The following is a 17910-nucleotide window of genomic DNA, read 5'->3' as shown; positions in this document are numbered from 1 at the left end:
GCTGTCTGAGATACAAACACAGACACCTTTGTATGTCTGTCTGCAAGAGAAATCTGCAGCCTGTAGACTGGTATCAATTACTGTGTATTGTGTTGAATTGTATTTGTATTGACTGCAGAAGAGAATATTGTGTATTACTCAGTAGATAAAAAAGGTTTGATGTGAATTGTTTTGTCAGTTCATGTTCTTTTTATGTCAGAGAGAGAAGAGAATTCCTTTATTAGATTAATTGATTTATGCCTTTTGGCAGATGCTTCTATCCTTGCAATGAACAACAGTAAAAACAAAATGGCTGTAATTATTAACTTTTTGCGCTGTAATTGACCACGGTGATGTGAATATATGACAAGCACTTAAAATAACTATTTGAAGCTTTTATTCATCAAAATGACTCTGTATCAAGGGAAATAATGAATATTGTCAAAATTCTGCAGGATCAAACACTGATTTGAAAGACAGCTGTCCCCCACAAAAAAGAAAATGTTTTTTTTTACTGTAGCAGATGGCGACTTTCACCTGACCTTTTCACCGTTCCATAAGAGACAATGCAGAAATCATGTCCTGTCAACAGGAAGAACTTGCTCATCCCGCTGCTGCGTCCCATCGGAGATCCCTGCTCTAAATTACTGAGGTGACCTGGACAATCCATCACAACACATGACGATGCCTGTCATGGCTCGTAGAAATAGGTGAGTGATGTGCAGCGAGTCACCTCATGACTCAAACACCTTCTTCCTGCAGGGCTAGAAACCAACACTGACTGAAATGATCCATTCATAGACTCTTGACTTTTGATGCTTAACATGGTTTGGCATGTTGCGAACATGTGCATGCTGCATATGGCGTATACGATGCCATAGATAAACCTTTTTTGTCTAAATGGTTCCACAAAGAACCTTTGACATCCAAAGAACCTTTCTGTTTCATGAGGTTCTTTGTGGCAAAAAAAGGTTGTTCAGATTATGAAAAGGTAAGAAAGAGATGGTTCTCCAAAAAACCTTTGACTGCATGGTTCTTTGTGGAACCAAATATGGTTATTCTATGGCATCGCTGTGAAGAACATTTTAAGCACCTTTATTTTAAAAGTGTAGTGTGTAACCAGATGTCAACACCTGAACAGAACAATTCCTTAAAAGATATGAAATTAACGTAGGTTACTTAATTTAGGCAAAGAGTACATCTTAACTATCGTGTGGCCATTTCTTCATTTGTCTTTTCCTCACGTCTGGTTTCACCCAAAATTTTCAATTCAAAATAAATTGGGATGCCGGAGACATCATCGGTCCATTATGGCACCACTGGCACATCGTCACATTATCGTTTTATTATGGCTTTAAAATGTTGAGTGTATAGAAAGGTAAAAACGGGTTCGGTTAAGAGCGGCCTTGCTGTCTGCTGCCAAAATAATCTGGGGTGGGTTTCCCGAAACCTTCTTAACGCTACGTCGTTCTTAAGTTATACCTTAAGAGTGGTAGCAATATATTCTTAAGAACGACGTAGTGATACAAAGGTTTCGGGAAACCCAGCCCTGCTGCCTTCTAGGTATCATCTTCACTAAAACTTTTTAACATGCACAACAAAATATCTATTATCAGTCGTCTCGTTCTAAAAACCTGGTGGTATAATATAAAATAGATGCAGACATGAACACTTTGAATAGACTGCCTGAATGTGGTAAATGTCTTGTAGAGCAAAACTGGGGAGAAATGGGCAAAAATTCTTGGCGCCCGTTGTGTTCTACTTAAACTGTTAAACAGAGAGTTCACCTATCATTTACTGACCCTCTAGTCATTTCAAACCTGTACAGTATGACCCACTTTCTACTGCAGAACACATGAGAAGATATTTTGAAGAATGTTGGTAACCGAACAACGGTGGCACCCATTGACTTGCATCGGTTTTGTGTCCGTACAATAGAAGTAAATGGGCACTGCTGTTGTTCGGTTACCACAAATCTTCATTTTTGGGTGAACTGTCCCTTTAATGGCATTTGGCGATTGGAAGAAACTTGTATTATCTTATGTATATGTAAGGTAAATGTATATTTGGGAAATGCAGATGTAGGTACAAGCGTGCAGGTAAACACTATGACCAATGATGCTCTACATAGGCAGCAACAAACAAACCGTGTTTTCACTTGAAAAAGTTTCACTGGTATGTAGGTATCTTAAATAATGAACAGTTACAGGATCTGCAACATACTTTTTGCGTTTAATCTCTAATTGAATAATGCAAATTCTGGGAATGCAGTCACCAAATGCCAATGTACATGATCTCAAATCATTTCAATAATTTCTTACATTTGCTCTTCCCTTCACCGAAAGCTTCAGGCTTCAGAGAACGGATAGCAACGCTCCAACCTTACTTTCTAAGCATACATAGATTAACATCTGCTCCAATGTCAGCCAGTGCCCGGTGACGTATAAGACATGTAGCTGGCCGTGTCGTTGAAAGTTAATGACTTGCCTGCAGTATCTGCTCATCTTGAAGGCATAATTAGGCGCTGAATGGGATGGAGGCTGAGCCGCTTGGAGGTGCTGGCATGCTAGTGTCCACGCAGTTTGGCCTTTGTACACACATAGCCAGACGTCCTGCTTTGTCCTCACCTCGCCGAAGGACAGACTGAGGCGACAGATGCCTCTCAGTAGGTTTATGATGGATGCTGAGTGCTTACACACTAGAGATAGTGCTGAATGTTCTGAATGGAGAACTTGATTACTATGAACTGAAAAGTGGTAGTTAATACAAAAAGACGCATTATTGTGCATGTCATTGCATTGTTTAATGCCGAGCACAACATACATGATTTGTTTATGTTTTGGATCACAACAGCGCTGTGATATGTGGCTGTTCTCATCAGTGCATTAGTATTCCTGTGTGCAGCAGCGCTGTGATTGTGATCTCTGCCGGGGTATTTTGGTTTGTCTCAATAAGAGACTAGCACCAGAAAAGTGTAGAGTGGAGAGGAATGAAATGCCACAAGCATCCTTGAGCGTGACTCTTGGTCGCCTACGCTGCCAGACGTGGGAGGCAGAGGTAATTCTCCTGTGACAGCTACACACATAGAGTCGTGTCAATGACAACACCAAATACCTTCTGTTTTTGGTTGTTCCCTGCACTTTTTTAACTTTTTCTATTAGCACCTAATGTTATGTAATGCACCTAGTGTTATATCATACCGAGATAATGTTATGCCCGATGTGATTATCTTCTGGTTTTTGTTTTTCTGTGTTTGTGTTTCTGACACCTGATGGCTTTTTGTTTTTAGAATTAAATTTCTTCAAGTAAAACTTGAACTTTCCAAGGGGAATAAAGATGTTTATTTAAACGTTTTAATAAGCTTTCCCAAAATCTATAAAGTATGTTGTTCAGTAAATATTTTATTCTAAAGCCCTATTGATGTGCGCCCACGTTTTTTCAATGCAAAGAGGGCTACATTAGAGACTTAACTCTTGCACTCTTGTTTTAGTCCGTGGTTGGCTCAAATATGAAATTCTGGGTTCTTTTAAACCATCATCCGCCATGGGCGTCAGCATGCTAGTTTTGAATTCAAATTGGGCATTAAATGTCTTGTGACTGATCTCTCTGCATCCACTGAAAAAAGGTTATTGGAGCTTTGGACCCAAGAGCACAATATGGGAAGAGACCTGCGGAGGGAGAATGAGAGGTTTGAAGTTAAACATGTAAAACAATCTAAACAACGGATATCAAGTACATGAATATCACAGCGATGACAATATCCCCAACACCTCCTCCCATTATCTGTCATTGTTTAATACTCGGCAGATTTTCACACGGCACGAGCATTAATCATCATCAGTATTCCTGGATGCATTTTCAATTGTTCATCTTAAAAGGCAATTTGGAAGTCTGGTCATGCGTATCACACTGATATGGGATTATTCAGACCATTCTCAGCATTTTGTCAATATCCACATGACAAATATCCTCTACTGTATCTTCCGCAGGCCTAATTTACACCTTTGTCCCTCATATGAAACTTTCTTTTGGTAATACTGGGCTTCAACATATACTGTATAGCAACGGAAAAAATTAAGAGACCATTCCAAATTTTCATTTTATTCAGCATACATCATTGTTTAGATGTATTGTGGTCATTCCAGTCCAGTGTCTGTTGTATTTCAACAAAATCAAACCTCAGGAGTGACAAAGTCATCCAACAGCAATGTGAAAGACTGACAGCATGACAAGACGCATGAAAACTGTGATAAAAATCAAGGTTATCACATAAAAAATAATTTTGAACTTTTCTTAACTTGTACAAATATAACTGTTGTATTGCTTCTTTATTTGAGGTCTGAAAAATACAGAGCATCTTTTCTGTTATTTTGACCTGTTTCTCCAGCTTTCATTTTTTGCAAAGAAATGCAAATAGAAACAATATTTTGATTTGAAATTTGGGAGAAATATTGTTCAGAGAATGAAACAAAACCTAGAAACAGTAAATTTAGAAAAACTGAATTTTTTTGGAGATAGTTCCTTATCTTTTGCCTAGCTGTTTTTGTTTTAAATTATACTGCCATTACTCTTGATCTTTAATCAGTCTACTTTCCAATATTCCATTTCTTGTCTATGTATGTCATCGTTTTTTGCTGTATTGAAGGTACTTTTGAAGATTTTTAATAGCTTCTGAAGATCTTTGGGCTGCAGCTAAATCTCTCTCTCAGAAAGCCAAAGCCGGCCCGCTTCTTTGGGATGGATATTATTGTGTGTGTCAGAATGTGTAATTACTCTCGGGTTGGAAGAGGACAGGACCTGATTCGATTCACCAATTTTCATTTCCAAGAAGTGGTGGTGGTGGGGGCTTCACTGCTATCTCTTTGCTTTGCTGCGTTGTTTGTCTAGACATGCTTGTATCTAATGAGAATAAAAAGGCCAGAGGATGAATTAAAGCAAAGTCAGATTCCCTAGTTTACTAAGCCTCAAATCCCTCAAATCCACAGAGGTAAATGGGGAAAGTGAAAGAAAGAGAGGCTAATTTTGGCATGTCCTTTTTGCATTTTCTCCAAATAATTGTACATTTTGTACAATTCAGATTGTATAAATTCATATGAATTATGCACCTAGTAACAAATTCCCACGAGTCTGGGGTGAGCTTAGCACACCTTTCAACAAGCTCTTGTGTCTTGGAACTTTTCATATCTGCCACATTTAATCAAAATCTCTCCCATTCTAGATGTTCTTTATACCTCGTCTGTTAAAAATAGCATCCGCATCAATTATACATCTTTCCGTTTTATCCATCAGGTTGTTGCTTTCTGCCTTTTATCTGATAAACACACTTTGCATTTTATCTTGTGGTTCAAAGCCCCGTATCGTGTTATTTTTGAAGGGATAATGGTGTTGAGAGATCCTGAAAGAGAGCGAATGGGTTTAAGTGCATCCTGCTCTGCAGAAGCAACACTGTTGTTATGGCGCTAACAAGGAGTACAAGAGGGTTTATCGTATTTGCAGAGCATTTACTCACTGAGTAAAGATGAACAACTGTGCTCGTCCCCAACCTAAGTATAACCTTTACTCTTCGCCACTATGGTAACCCCCCCCCCAAAATCACAGACAACAGAAAATCTTCTGAATGTAAACATTACAGAACAGTGAACACTAACAAGTCTCCTTATCTGCAAAAAAACCACAAATACAATAGCACTTTAACCATTTTAAAATCTAAATCCAGTCATGAGAGCAAAGCATGCTGGGAACTCAATCCGCTGTGTAGTTTCAGTTAGTCAATGAAAATGATTCATGTTGTCCCAACACAAATGGACTAAGTTATGTCAAAGAGTTGCCTATTTATGTCACTATTTCACATTGAAATTGTACTTAAACAAGAAACCAATACAAATGTGTTCTATCAAACTATATTGATTAAGTAAAACAAACAACGATTAAAAATCATTTTTTTGAGTGATAGCACGTGTGCGGCATGGCATTGGCCTTAATTAACAGCAAACCCCTTCTTGAAATCATCAACGGCCTCTTCGGCCTAGTTTGCGCTGCCTTGCTAGCTGCTCCTTCAAACTGGCATGCAGTAGACCAAGCGTAAAGGGCAAACTAAGCAACTAACTGTTCTACACTCGAATGAGAGACCGGCACACACTTTCTTTGTAACATGGCAAAGTCACCTGCTTCGTTTATTCCTGAAAGAAATAGAGCCCCCGGCCGCACCCCGGTGGAGCACTGAGGAAGGACCAGGCTGAGCTGCCCTTTTGGCACACATAGAGCAGAGAATGGCCACGCGCCGGACGGATAGCTTGACCCCCGATCAAAAGAGTACGAGGCATCCGTTGAAAATGGAAGGAAAGCCCAGACCAAAAGCTTACAGCACCTGGTATTCCCAGGCGGTCTCCCATCCAAGTATTAACCAGGCCCGACCCTGCTTAGCTTCCGAGATCGGACGAGATCGGGCGTGCTTTTTTTTAATTTTTTTATAACACTGCTTAGCTTCCGAGATCGGACGAGATCGGGCGCGCTCAGCGTGGTATGGCCGTAAGCGAAGGCTGACGCTGAAAGCGGGATCTTTCAATGCTCAGACCCGGCCGGCTCTCTCTGGACCCGTCCGCTTCAGACCTCACGCGCCTCCGTTTCGTATTTGGACTGTCTCAGAAAAAGGCTTAATATCGAAAAACAAACAAAACTTTCCACATATAAATGTGAGCGCTTCAGTGTGATACCTTTAAAAAAATGAACATATTTTTACCACATGTAAGGTATGGCGCTAACAAGGAGTACAAGAGGGTTTATCGTATTTGCAGAGCATTTACTCACTGAGTAAAGACGAACAACTGTGCTCGTCCCCAACCTAAGTATAACCTTTACTCTTCGCCACTATGGTAACCCCCCCCAAAATCACAGACAACAGAAAATCTTCTGAATGTAAACATTACAGAACAGTGAACACACTGTAACAAATTGCTGTAGTTTCTACAACAAAATTCTACATAAATTTACTGTTTTAATATTTTACAAGTTTTTACTGTAGTTCGCAATGCATTATGGGTAACACAAAGTATTACAGTTATTAACTGTATATTTCCATGTCTCCTGTAAATCAATATACAGGTTATAGGTGTTGTCACTGTAGCTCCTGCATTTTTACAGTAATAAATTGTGATACGGCATTATGGGATTGCGCGGGGTGCATTTACGTTTAAAATCTTACTGACTGGAGCAACGAACTTTTGCGAGTCAGGATTGTAGGTAATTTCTCTAAAATTATGTCAATAATTATTAAAATACTATGTTTTTATACTACTTTATAAAGTCATAGTCATGTTGTGGTATAAGCGTTTGCCATTTTTAACGTGAACAATTCATAACATTAACCATATAGTCAGTCATCCTGACATGTAGTGAACTGTAACCTTAGAGTTAATTTCATCTCTTACAATGTTATTCTAAACGTTACGTTTGGATTGTTGGAGTATGTCATTAACTTTAGGGTTCTTGTTTCAGGAGCAAGGCAACAGTACAACGGGTATCATAGCTGCTGCACTTGGTGTGATCGTGTGAGACGAACCTGAACTAATGTTAAAAGGTGAACAACACACTAACAAACTACAACATATTGTGCATTTAAACAATAATCAAGGCTTGTTACCTGCCGCTTCATTTGCCTTATATCGACGATAGCGACCTTTTTACCGGACTTGTGAAACAAAAGTAGATGGTAAATACGTATTTGCAATCAGCTTAGCAAATAAGATGTTAACCTAACATGATTGGATTTCTTACTAAGGACATGCCATGCTAAACAAATACCATGCGTTATAACTAAACTGAACCTTAAGCAATTTGATGCGAGCAATTGCTATTAAGAACAATTCATAACATTAGTCCTTAGTCAGATGTTAATTCGATCGTTTTTGATTTGTGGCTCAAAACAGCGCATCATCATAAGTAGTAAAATGTGAAGGTTACAGTGTTATTCTTAACGTTACGTTCAGTTAGTTTAGGAATATGTCGTTTAGATTCAGGAGTGAGGCAGAAAGAGCGCGATGGCCATGCCATGCCACGCGCGACTGCATGTGTGAGACGAATCTGAACTAAAAGGTGAAAACACCAACAAAATACATTGTATAGTGCATTTTAACACGCTGGAGCTTAATTAGCCGTTGCTCTGGATAATTTTGGATATTTTTCTGTTAGACGAACGCGCCATTTCGACTGAAGGACTTGTGAAACAAAAGTAAATTACGTGGTAAATAACTTGCGTATTTGCAGTCCGCTTAGCAAGTAAGATGTTATGAAAGGATGCTGTGATTTTATATGTCGCCAGTTTATATGTCTTACTAAGGCTGTTTAGTCATTTGTGGCTAAAACAGTGGGTTATCGCTTATTCCCCATATAGCGTTACACAGTGTCTACTGTATAGATGCATATAACGTTATATATAATATAAAATAAGTTATTAATATGCAAACAGAAACACAGACGGCCAGATGCTAAGTTTAAAATAGCGTTCATTGTAAATTCATTTGAAATACACCACGATAACTGTCAACCAAACTATACAATATCACTAACTTACCTTTGAATGCTAACCCTTTTTAATTGTACAGTACAAAGAAAACAGTAAGTTTATATTTCCATTAAAAACATACCGTTTACACACAGAGCGGAGATGAAGTTCACCGTGTCTGTCACACAGTGCAGCGGGGGATGGGACGTTACTTCCCGCGCACCAAGCAGGTTAAAAATACTGACAAATAAACTGTAAATTAACAGATAGCATATTCACTGATGAGGAGAAGGCAAAAACAAGTAAAAACCAATAAGTATTACAAATAATCACTCATAGTTCAGTTTGTACTTGATAAAACATCGGTTCTTGTTAACAATATCCAACGAAATTCACTGTTGTACTTTACATGGACGGTTCAGTAATAATGGTAATAAAGCAGTCGTTTAATTGAATTGTCGTGTTAATATTTTATTAAGAGTAGGCTACTTACCAGTGGAAAAACTTGGGTAAAATGTTGTGTTACGGCTATGCTTATACGTCCATGACCATCAAAAGTTGTCGGAAGCGCGATCACAGTACCATAATGCAATTCGAAAATGTATATAAACGGAAAAACACCCGTAACACGTGTTGTACGGAAAATGTCCGTTAAAATATACAGTCATTTCACTGTCAATGTACAGATTTTTTTTACAGTGTACAACATGTTCTGCAACGTCCCGACTCATCCTGAATTTATCTGAAAGCTGATTTGCTGTGTCATCATGTCCAGAAGTTGTGTTACATGGCATTTAGCATCAGCGATTTAACAGGCTCTATTCCAAAACTGTCTTCAGAAATACTTTATATGGTAGTGTGTTTTAAATTAGTTGCTTGTAAGGTTTAGTTAGGATGCTTTCCTGGAAGGCAACTTACTAGGTTTGTGTTGAATGTGATGATGTATCCCGAAGTAGATCAGGTGGAATTTTATCAAGGTCATCTTATTCTTTTTTGTTTTGTCTATTTAACCAAAAGAGTTGTGGATCACAGCTTTAATTCAGTTATCCGGTGATGACTTGTTCCTCAAGAGACAAGACTTCATTTTCAGACGGACCCCTGTTGTCCAGTGCTGCAGAATCTCTAACAATGAATATTTCCTTGTTTGTTTGTTTGTAGCAGCTGTTGTTGTTGTAGTTTAATCACTCACCCATGGAGTCAGTGGAGGTCTGTTAATTGCAATAATTAAAGCCAGTTTTTATCTGTGTCTGTGATTACATGTGCTGCAGGGTCTCGCTCTCTTACCCCTGTAATTTGTGAATTATCGCAGTAGCCTTCAATGTAGTCTTGGATATTGGCATTTTAAAATTTGGTGAATCTCACATAAACAGGTCAAATTTCACACATAATAATTCAGCTCCCTCCCAACAATTCTTATTATCATGTTTACTGGGTACTTTTACTTTTTTCTCATGTCTATTTTCTTAGTGTTTCTCATTACATTTTCAGCAATTGTGTTATTGCTATAAATTGTAGTGCAATTTTTTTTAATGTTGAAAAAATGCTACTATTGTGCTATTATACAAAATACTTTTACATATTTTAATTGAAAACTGTAATAATGTATATGTTAATGTAAATATTTTTCCCTTAACACAATAATAGAGGGTGCTTGGTTGTTATTAAATTTGTTATGATGTCACCAAAAAATATAAAATTTTATATTCACCAAAAAATATATTCATTTTAGGGTCAAATGTGACTTGGTTGTGTTTGTAGATCCTAGGGGAAAACGTGCACTAAGTAGACTCTATTTAAGTACACTTCCACAATGTACGTGTTTTATTGTCATACATTCATTTTGTATTAATTTTGTATCTAATTTTTTTTGTTGTCAAATTTTTTGTGAAAACAGAGCACTCTACGTACATTTACAGACATGCTCAAATTTGTTGGTACCCTTACAGCTCATTGAAATAATGCTTCATTCCTCCTGAAGAGTGATGAAATTAAAAGCTATTGTATCATGTATACTTGCATGCCCATGGTATGTCATAGAATAAAGCAGGCTTTAATCTGTAAAGCTGTGGAAAGAGATGAATTATTGCTTATTCTACAAAGATATTCTAAAATGGCCACATTTGTTGGTACCCCTTAAAAGACATAATTGGATTATAGTGATATTTCAAACTAATTCGTTTCTTTAATTAGTATCACACATGTATCCAATCTTGTGATCAGTCATTCAGCCTATTTAAACGGAGAAAAGTAGTCACTGTGCTGTTTGGTATCATTGTGTGCACCACACTGAACATGGACCAGAGAAAGCAAAGGATAGAGTTGTCTGAGGAGCTCAGAAAGAAAATAATAGACAAGCATGGTAAAGGCAAAGGCTACAAGACCATCTCTAAGCAGCTCGATGTTCCTGTGATAACAGTTGCAAATGTTATTAAGAAGTTTAAGGTCCATGGAATTGTAGCCAACCTCCCTGGGCGCGGTCGCAAGAGGAAAATCAACCCCAGATTGAACAGAAGGACAGTGCGAATGGTAGAAAAAGAACCAAGGATAACTGCCAAAGAGATACAAGCTGAACTCCAAGGTGAAGGTACGTCAGTTTCTGATTGCACCATCCGTCGCTTTTTGAGCAAGAAGAAGACCCTTTTGAAATAAAAACATAAAAAAACCAGACTGGAATTTGCTAAAATTCATATTGATAAGCCACAATCCCTCTGGGAGAGTCTCCTTTGGACAGATGAGTCAAAACTGGAGCTTTTTGGAAAGTCACATCAGCTCTATTTTTACAGACGAAAAAATCAAGCTTTCAAAGAAGTGAACGCATACCTACAGTGAAACATGGAGGAGGCTCGGTTATGTTTTGGGGCTGCTTTGCTGCATCTGGCACAGGGTGCCTTGAATCTGTGCAGGGCACAATGAAATCTCAAGACTATCAAGGCATTCTGGAGCGAAACGTACTGCCCAGTGTCAGAAAGCTCTGTGTCAGTCGCAGGTCATGGGTCCTCCAACAGGATAATGACCCAAAACACACAGCTTAAATCACCCTAGAATGGATAAGAACAAAACATTGGACTATTGTGAAGTGGCCTTCTATGAGTCCTGGTCTGAATCCTATGGAACATCTATGGAAAGAAACTTGCAGTCTGGAGAAGGCACCCATCAAACCTGAGACAGCTGGAGCGTTTGCTCAGGAAGAGTGGCCCAAACTACCTGTTAACAGGTGCAGAAGTCTCACTGAGAGCTACAGAAAACCTTTGCTTGCAGTGATCGCCTCTAAAGGTTGTGCTACAAAATATTAGGTTAGGGGTCCCATCATTTGGACCATGACATTTTCATTTGTTTTATTATTTACAATATTATGTTGAATAAAAAAATCAAAAGCAAAGTCTGATTTCTGTTAAATATGGAATAAACAATGGTGGATGCCAATTACTTTTGTCAGTTCAAGTTATTTCAAAGAAAATTGTGCATTCTTTGTTTTTTTTGTGGAGGGATACCAACAAATTTGAGCACGTCTGTAAGTGTATCATACAGTAGTGCACTTTTATTACTAATAAAAATCCAAAAATACTTTTTGTAACAGTACTGCAACAGTAAATTGTGTGTGTTAACTTTTCCATGACTATTTTAATTGTTTTCTACTGTACTACATGGAATATTTTAGCAAACGTTTTAAGACAATTTAGTAAGAAAAAAATGAGCTTTCAACTTAAATCTATTTTTTATGTCTGTGAATTTGTTCATTTGATAAATAGTTGTGACAGTCAGAATGATGTGTAGATCCAGGTTGCTCTTTCACCCTGACTGGATTTATTTTGTTATAATTACCATGATCTGACTATACATTATACTTTATACCTCAGTTTAGTCAGAGGTTTCACTTAATGCAAAATGTTGAATGCTTTCTCATTTATAAATTGCTTTGGATTAAAGCGTCTGCTAAACGAATCAATGTTAATGTAGAAGATACTGCAGTACTGCACTTCTACCTGAAACATCCCAGATACAGAGGGCCTGAAAACTCAACATCTTCATATAGCCTCTTTTAAATAGAGCGTTCACACCTATAATTGGAAATTGCATTAGCACATTACACTAGACCGTGTGCGTGTTTAGATTGTGTTATGGTGTGGTTCACAGGGATAGTGCATGCACAGAATAGTTTTTCAAAAGCTGTAAGTGACTTCATCACATTTATACTCGGGAGGATGGGCACCCTATATACCGCTATACAGCTGAAATCCCTCTTCCATGCACAGATTGCTGAGATCAGGGACATGATCATAACCCCTTCCATAAATCAAAGTAACCTGAATTGTGACAACACCTCAATGCAATAATGCATGTTTTTGCGCTCCCTCTACTCCTAAACTCACCTTTCATGATGTACTTCTGGGTTCAAACTGCATTTACATTATGAATGTTAATGTAGTAAATACTGGCAATCACACTGAGAATCTATGGATAATGGTAATAATGCCTAACAAGATCATGTCTAATAGCTGTACTTTTAATTCTTCCCAGTCTGAACCCCTCTGTGGCACCACGTCCAGCATCCAGCTTGTTTTTGTTTCGTATCGGTTTGTTGTGGTTGGTCTCAATCCAGCTCACTGGTGGCATCTGCCCAGCCCATCCGCTGCGTTGCGCTGAGACAGATGGTACAGCCAGCTGGTGTTCTCACTCATCCTCTCTTTTCATGGGTCATTCAACTGTGACCCAGGAAATACAGGACCAGACTTGACCCAAACTGCTTTTCTGAACTGTGTTCAACTCTATAGCACAGGAATAGGCGCTGATTTAGAATTTAATTGAGAATGTATTTAAAGGAATACCCCATAATGAAAGTTCTTTCAACATTTATTCACCCTCTTGTCATTCCAAACCAAGAAATTTCTTTCTTTTACAGAACTCAAAAGAAGATATTTTGAAGAATGTTGGTAACCAAATAACATTGGACCTCATTGACTTCCATTGACATTTCTCAAAATATATTTATTTGTGTTCTACAGAAGAAAGGCAAATAAGAGAACGATAAATAAAAGATCAAATAATGTTTATTTTGGGTGAACCCCCTTTGAAGGTTAATTCCTAAATAGATCTTCATAGATCTTAAAGGTCCAGTGTATGAAATGTAGTGGCATTTAGTGGTGAGGTTGTGAATTGCAACCAATGGCTCACTCCACCCCTCCCTTTCGAAGCACTACGGTGGCTGACACAGGACTAAGATGGCTACTGAAACAACATGACGAATCCCATGCAAGGGGACCCACTGTGTAGGTAGACAGAAATAGCTCAATCTAAGGTAATAAAAACATAACGCTTCATTATGTAAGGTCTTTATACACCTCTGAAGACATAGTTATGTATATGATATTGCATTTCTGTCACTAGATCCTCCAATAAATGACACACCGGACCTTTAAGAAACAACATTTATGGTACAGTTGATGTCGAGTTTAATATTTGTTTGGAGATTTGTTGTTTTATTGTGACCTCAGCTATAGTTTTTAAAGATCTGTCTTCCCCAATTCAGGCAAATAGGACTGAAATAGCCACCCGGAGGCGTTGCAAATATGGCCTTCTAGTGGGATGACTTCCCTGAAGGGACTTTGCTTTAACTCATACGTTGTAAGGCAGCCAATTTTTTTATTCTGAATTTAGCAAACCTTGCTTTCAGCACAACCAAAAATAGGCGCCAACTGGGAAAACAGACATCTTTTAAATGAACTGAAAGACTTGGACCCACCTGGAATACAGACAGAAAATCTCAAACGTTGTTGCCTCAGTAACCAGCTACCCCTCAGATTTACAAGCCTACGAGAACAAAATGACCAGCATAACACGTCCTGATGAAATCCAACAGTATGTGCAGTAAGAGCAGACCATTAGAGCGAACGCATATATCAACAGAGTTAGTGAAGGTCAGTGTGTTTGTAATTGGTTGGAACGTGACCTCAGAGGAAACCTCAGGAGCTCCAGGCTTTAATGAACTCGTTCATCACAGCACGCTTCATGATACTACTGTCACATCTCCGATGACTCTCATCCTTCATATGTTTTGTGGGAGGAACAGTGATCTACTGTATTTCTGTGTAAGCTGACATTGTTATATAACGCTTATAAGGTGACTACCACATAACAGCCAGCTAATGTTTACACACAGTTTTTAAGAGCTCAAAACAGATATTCACCACCATCATTTGTGTATGTTGGAAGCCAGTGAGTGTGAACATATTAACACTACATTCATGCGTTTGGCAGACATTTTTATCCAAGGAGACTTTGTGCATTCAATCTATACATGTTTCTGTCTGTATGTGTGGTGCGTGGGGATTAACCCACTGGCCTCTTTAAGAAGATATACATGCACAGATTGAAGTATTTTACCATGAAAAACATTCTGGTTCGGTTTTTCAATACTGTGATCAACATGCTGTTTCTTCTTTTGTTGGGCACTGCGGATGAAACCGGCCCCTTTAGGTGATGCAGCCTGCCGTGAGATTTCCAGAGAAGGGAAACAGATTGGTTAACAGTAGGATGATATTTAGTTCAGTCTTATTAAAGGGGCGTGGGGGTTATATTCAGTCTGTTATATTCAGAACAAATATATCATTCTTTGCAATACCATGAGGGACATTAGCGAGGTGCCCTTACAAACAGACTTCTGTGGCAGTTAAAGATGGTAATACTATGGTTCGTTTTTATTTATCATTATACTGAAAAAATATTCATTACATTTTTATGCTATTTTCCTCCATGATACTCTTGAGAACACACAAAGCTGTTTTAAAGAACTATTGTATTAACATATTACCATGGTGATATATTGTACTTTTTTGTTTGTCTTTTAATCCGTATAATCAAGCATTACTTTTTTACACTAAAATTCTATTAAAGGGACACTTCACCCAAAAAAGAACATTCTGTCATCATTTACTCACCTTCGAAGTTGTTCCAAATCTGTATACATTTCTTTGTTCTGATGAACACAGAGAAAGATATTTGGAAGAATGCGTATAACCAGACAGATTTTGCCCCCCATTGACTCCCATAGTAGGAAAAATGACAATGGTAGTCAAAAGTGCCCCAGAACTGTTTGCTGTCCTACATTCTTCAAAATGTCTTCTTTTGTGTTCAACAGAACAAAAAAAAATGATAAAGTAATTTTTCCTACTATGGGAGTCTATGGGGGGCAAAATCTGTCTGGTTTCAATCATTCTTCCGAAAATCTTATTCTGTGTTCATCAGAACAATAAAATTTTTTTTTTTTTGTATTATTTTTATGTTTTTTAATTTTTTTTTTATTTTTGGGTTTATTTTTTTTTTTATCTTTTTTTTTGACAGATTGATTACCATTTGTAGTACTATAAAATATCTATATAATAAGATATATAGCCTGCGAAAAAAGCATTTCAAAATTATTTTCGTTTTTTCTAAATTAACTAGGTATGTGTTTAGGTAAAATGTTCATTTTTGTTTCATTCTGTGAACTACTAACAACATTTCTCCCAAATTTGAAATACATTTTTTTTCTATTATTTGCAGAAAATAAAAACTGGATAAACAGGTAAAAAAACAGAAAAGATGCTCTGTATTTTTTCAGACCTCAAATACCGCAAAGAAAACAACTTAATATTCACTTTTAAGCAATAAAACAGTAATATTTAAACCTGTATTTAGGAAAAGTTCGAAAACATTTTTAATGTGATAACCTTGATTTTTATCACAGTTTTCATGTGTCTTGTCATGCTGTCAGTCTTTCACATTGCTGTAGGATGACGTTATGTCACTCCTGAGGTTTGATTTCGTTGAAATTCAACAGCCACTGGACTCAAATGGCCACAATACAACTAGATATGCTGACTAAATGAAAATTTGAAATGGTCTCAATTTTTTTCTGTGGCTGTACATATTAAGTATCATGGTTAAGCTAGGTTACCGTGGGACCATTTGTTATTATTATTTTACTACAAATAAAACCAAAACCGATGGTTACTATAGTTAACCTATAAGGGGAAAAGCTCAGAAGATCCAAAATGACAGCAGCCTTTAAAGTCGTTTATTTATATTTGACAAAGCATTTCATTATAGACACTGTAATTTGGTGAGCCCTCTTTGTACTTAAACATTTTGCAGGAACATAGAGGTCATCAACTATGTGCTTTCAATATTTTAAGGCTTAAAGCAATCAGAGATGTTTTTACTCCATTTCTGGTTTTTGAATTAGTATCCATCCTCTCCATCCTAGGCTTATTTTTCTCTCTGACGCTGATGAGCTTCATCATTGTGGTCCACCATGTGGAGAATCACAGAAATCCCTTGTTCTGCACACACCCGATGTGGCTTCCAGCTCTGCCCCAGAAATAATTTGGACAGAAATAATCTCATTCCTCCTGACTGTAATGATATGCTTCAGAAACCAGTGTAACAGTAGCGTCCAAAACCCCAAATAAACACCAGACTTCCCCAAACCTCGGCCAAGATGCAGAAGAGGATTCTTATTTGACTCAATATTCTATATTAATTTAGGAAAATGACCCGAGGCTGTGGCACTTTGTGCAGCTTACCGTGAAGATACGGCCAGTAATCATCATTAGGTGGTAAACTTATCTATCACATTATCTGTAATAAACTCCTTTTCCAGACATTCCAGGAAATGTGGCTAGATTGTGTGGAACCTCAACCTCTCAACAAACCAATTCGCAATTTTTCATCCAACGAATAAACTTGAAATACCAAAAACTTGACTGGATTGTTTACAATAAAACAAAATTCTTCCTAAAAGTTATGTAATTTTTTTTATTTTTATTTTCTTTTTATGCAAGACCAGCAGCATCGAACAGAATTACACTCTGCCAAAGAGGTCTGTAGTATATAGAGAAAGCAACATTTCTTATTTTCTATGAAATATATTTTCACATTCGGTCCGATTTACAATCTTACAGACAACAAGTTTTCAGTTAGTATCGGTAACAGTACACAAAATTGGCAATAATTGAATGTATTCTATAATACCATCTGCTCAATATATTTCTTAATTTTAATGTTTTGTATTAAATATTAAATTTTTTCTTCATTTCATATTTGTCTCATTTGTTTGATTGGTTTGTGACTCCACAGAGAAACATTGTGAGCATGCAGGGCCAATCACATGAGCTTTAAAATGACGTGACTGACCGCTCGCGATGCATTTGGGGAAAGGTGAGTGTACCTGTTTGACCTCCTGTTTCACCTTTAAATTTCTCTTAGTATATGAAGAAAGAGCATTGTAATTTAAAAAAAATGACTTTTCCAGAGACAACCTAGCATTTTCAGACATCTGTGTGTGTGTTTGTAAGTTCTTCATTAACATTTAAAAAAAGATCCAGGGATCTGCTAAAACTCTGCTGGTAGCGTTTTGTGTTAGGAAAGCCTTGATTGTTGTTGATGTATTAAAA

General features: G+C 37.5%; 1 protein-coding gene and 1 pseudogene across 14 annotated transcripts in view; one reads left to right on the top strand and one right to left on the bottom strand.

Annotated features, from left to right (window-relative positions):
• The window catches only part of adarb1b (adenosine deaminase RNA specific B1b), a 199845-nt gene that overhangs the window by 26610 nt on the left and 155325 nt on the right, over positions 1–17910 (top strand). For 10 of the 14 annotated variants that reach the window (XM_057335683.1, XM_057335680.1, XM_057335690.1 and 7 more), the window contains exons 2-3: positions 500–689; positions 17594–17674. The gene's annotated coding sequence lies outside the window, so the exon portion shown is untranslated. Of the gene's footprint in view, positions 1–499; positions 690–7537; positions 7556–17593; positions 17675–17910 lie in introns of those variants that run through there. The other 4 variants (XM_057335688.1, XM_057335684.1, XM_057335677.1 and 1 more) reach the window with 3 other exon arrangements.
• LOC130556219 (5S ribosomal RNA) lies at positions 6335–6513 on the bottom strand (annotated as a pseudogene).

The sequence above is a fragment of the Triplophysa rosa genome, linkage group LG6, assembly GCF_024868665.1.
Source record: "Triplophysa rosa linkage group LG6, Trosa_1v2, whole genome shotgun sequence".
Classification (NCBI taxonomy): Eukaryota; Metazoa; Chordata; class Actinopteri; order Cypriniformes; family Nemacheilidae; genus Triplophysa; species Triplophysa rosa.
Note: the sequence above shows the minus strand (reverse complement) of the source record. Positions and strands in the feature narration are given on the sequence as shown.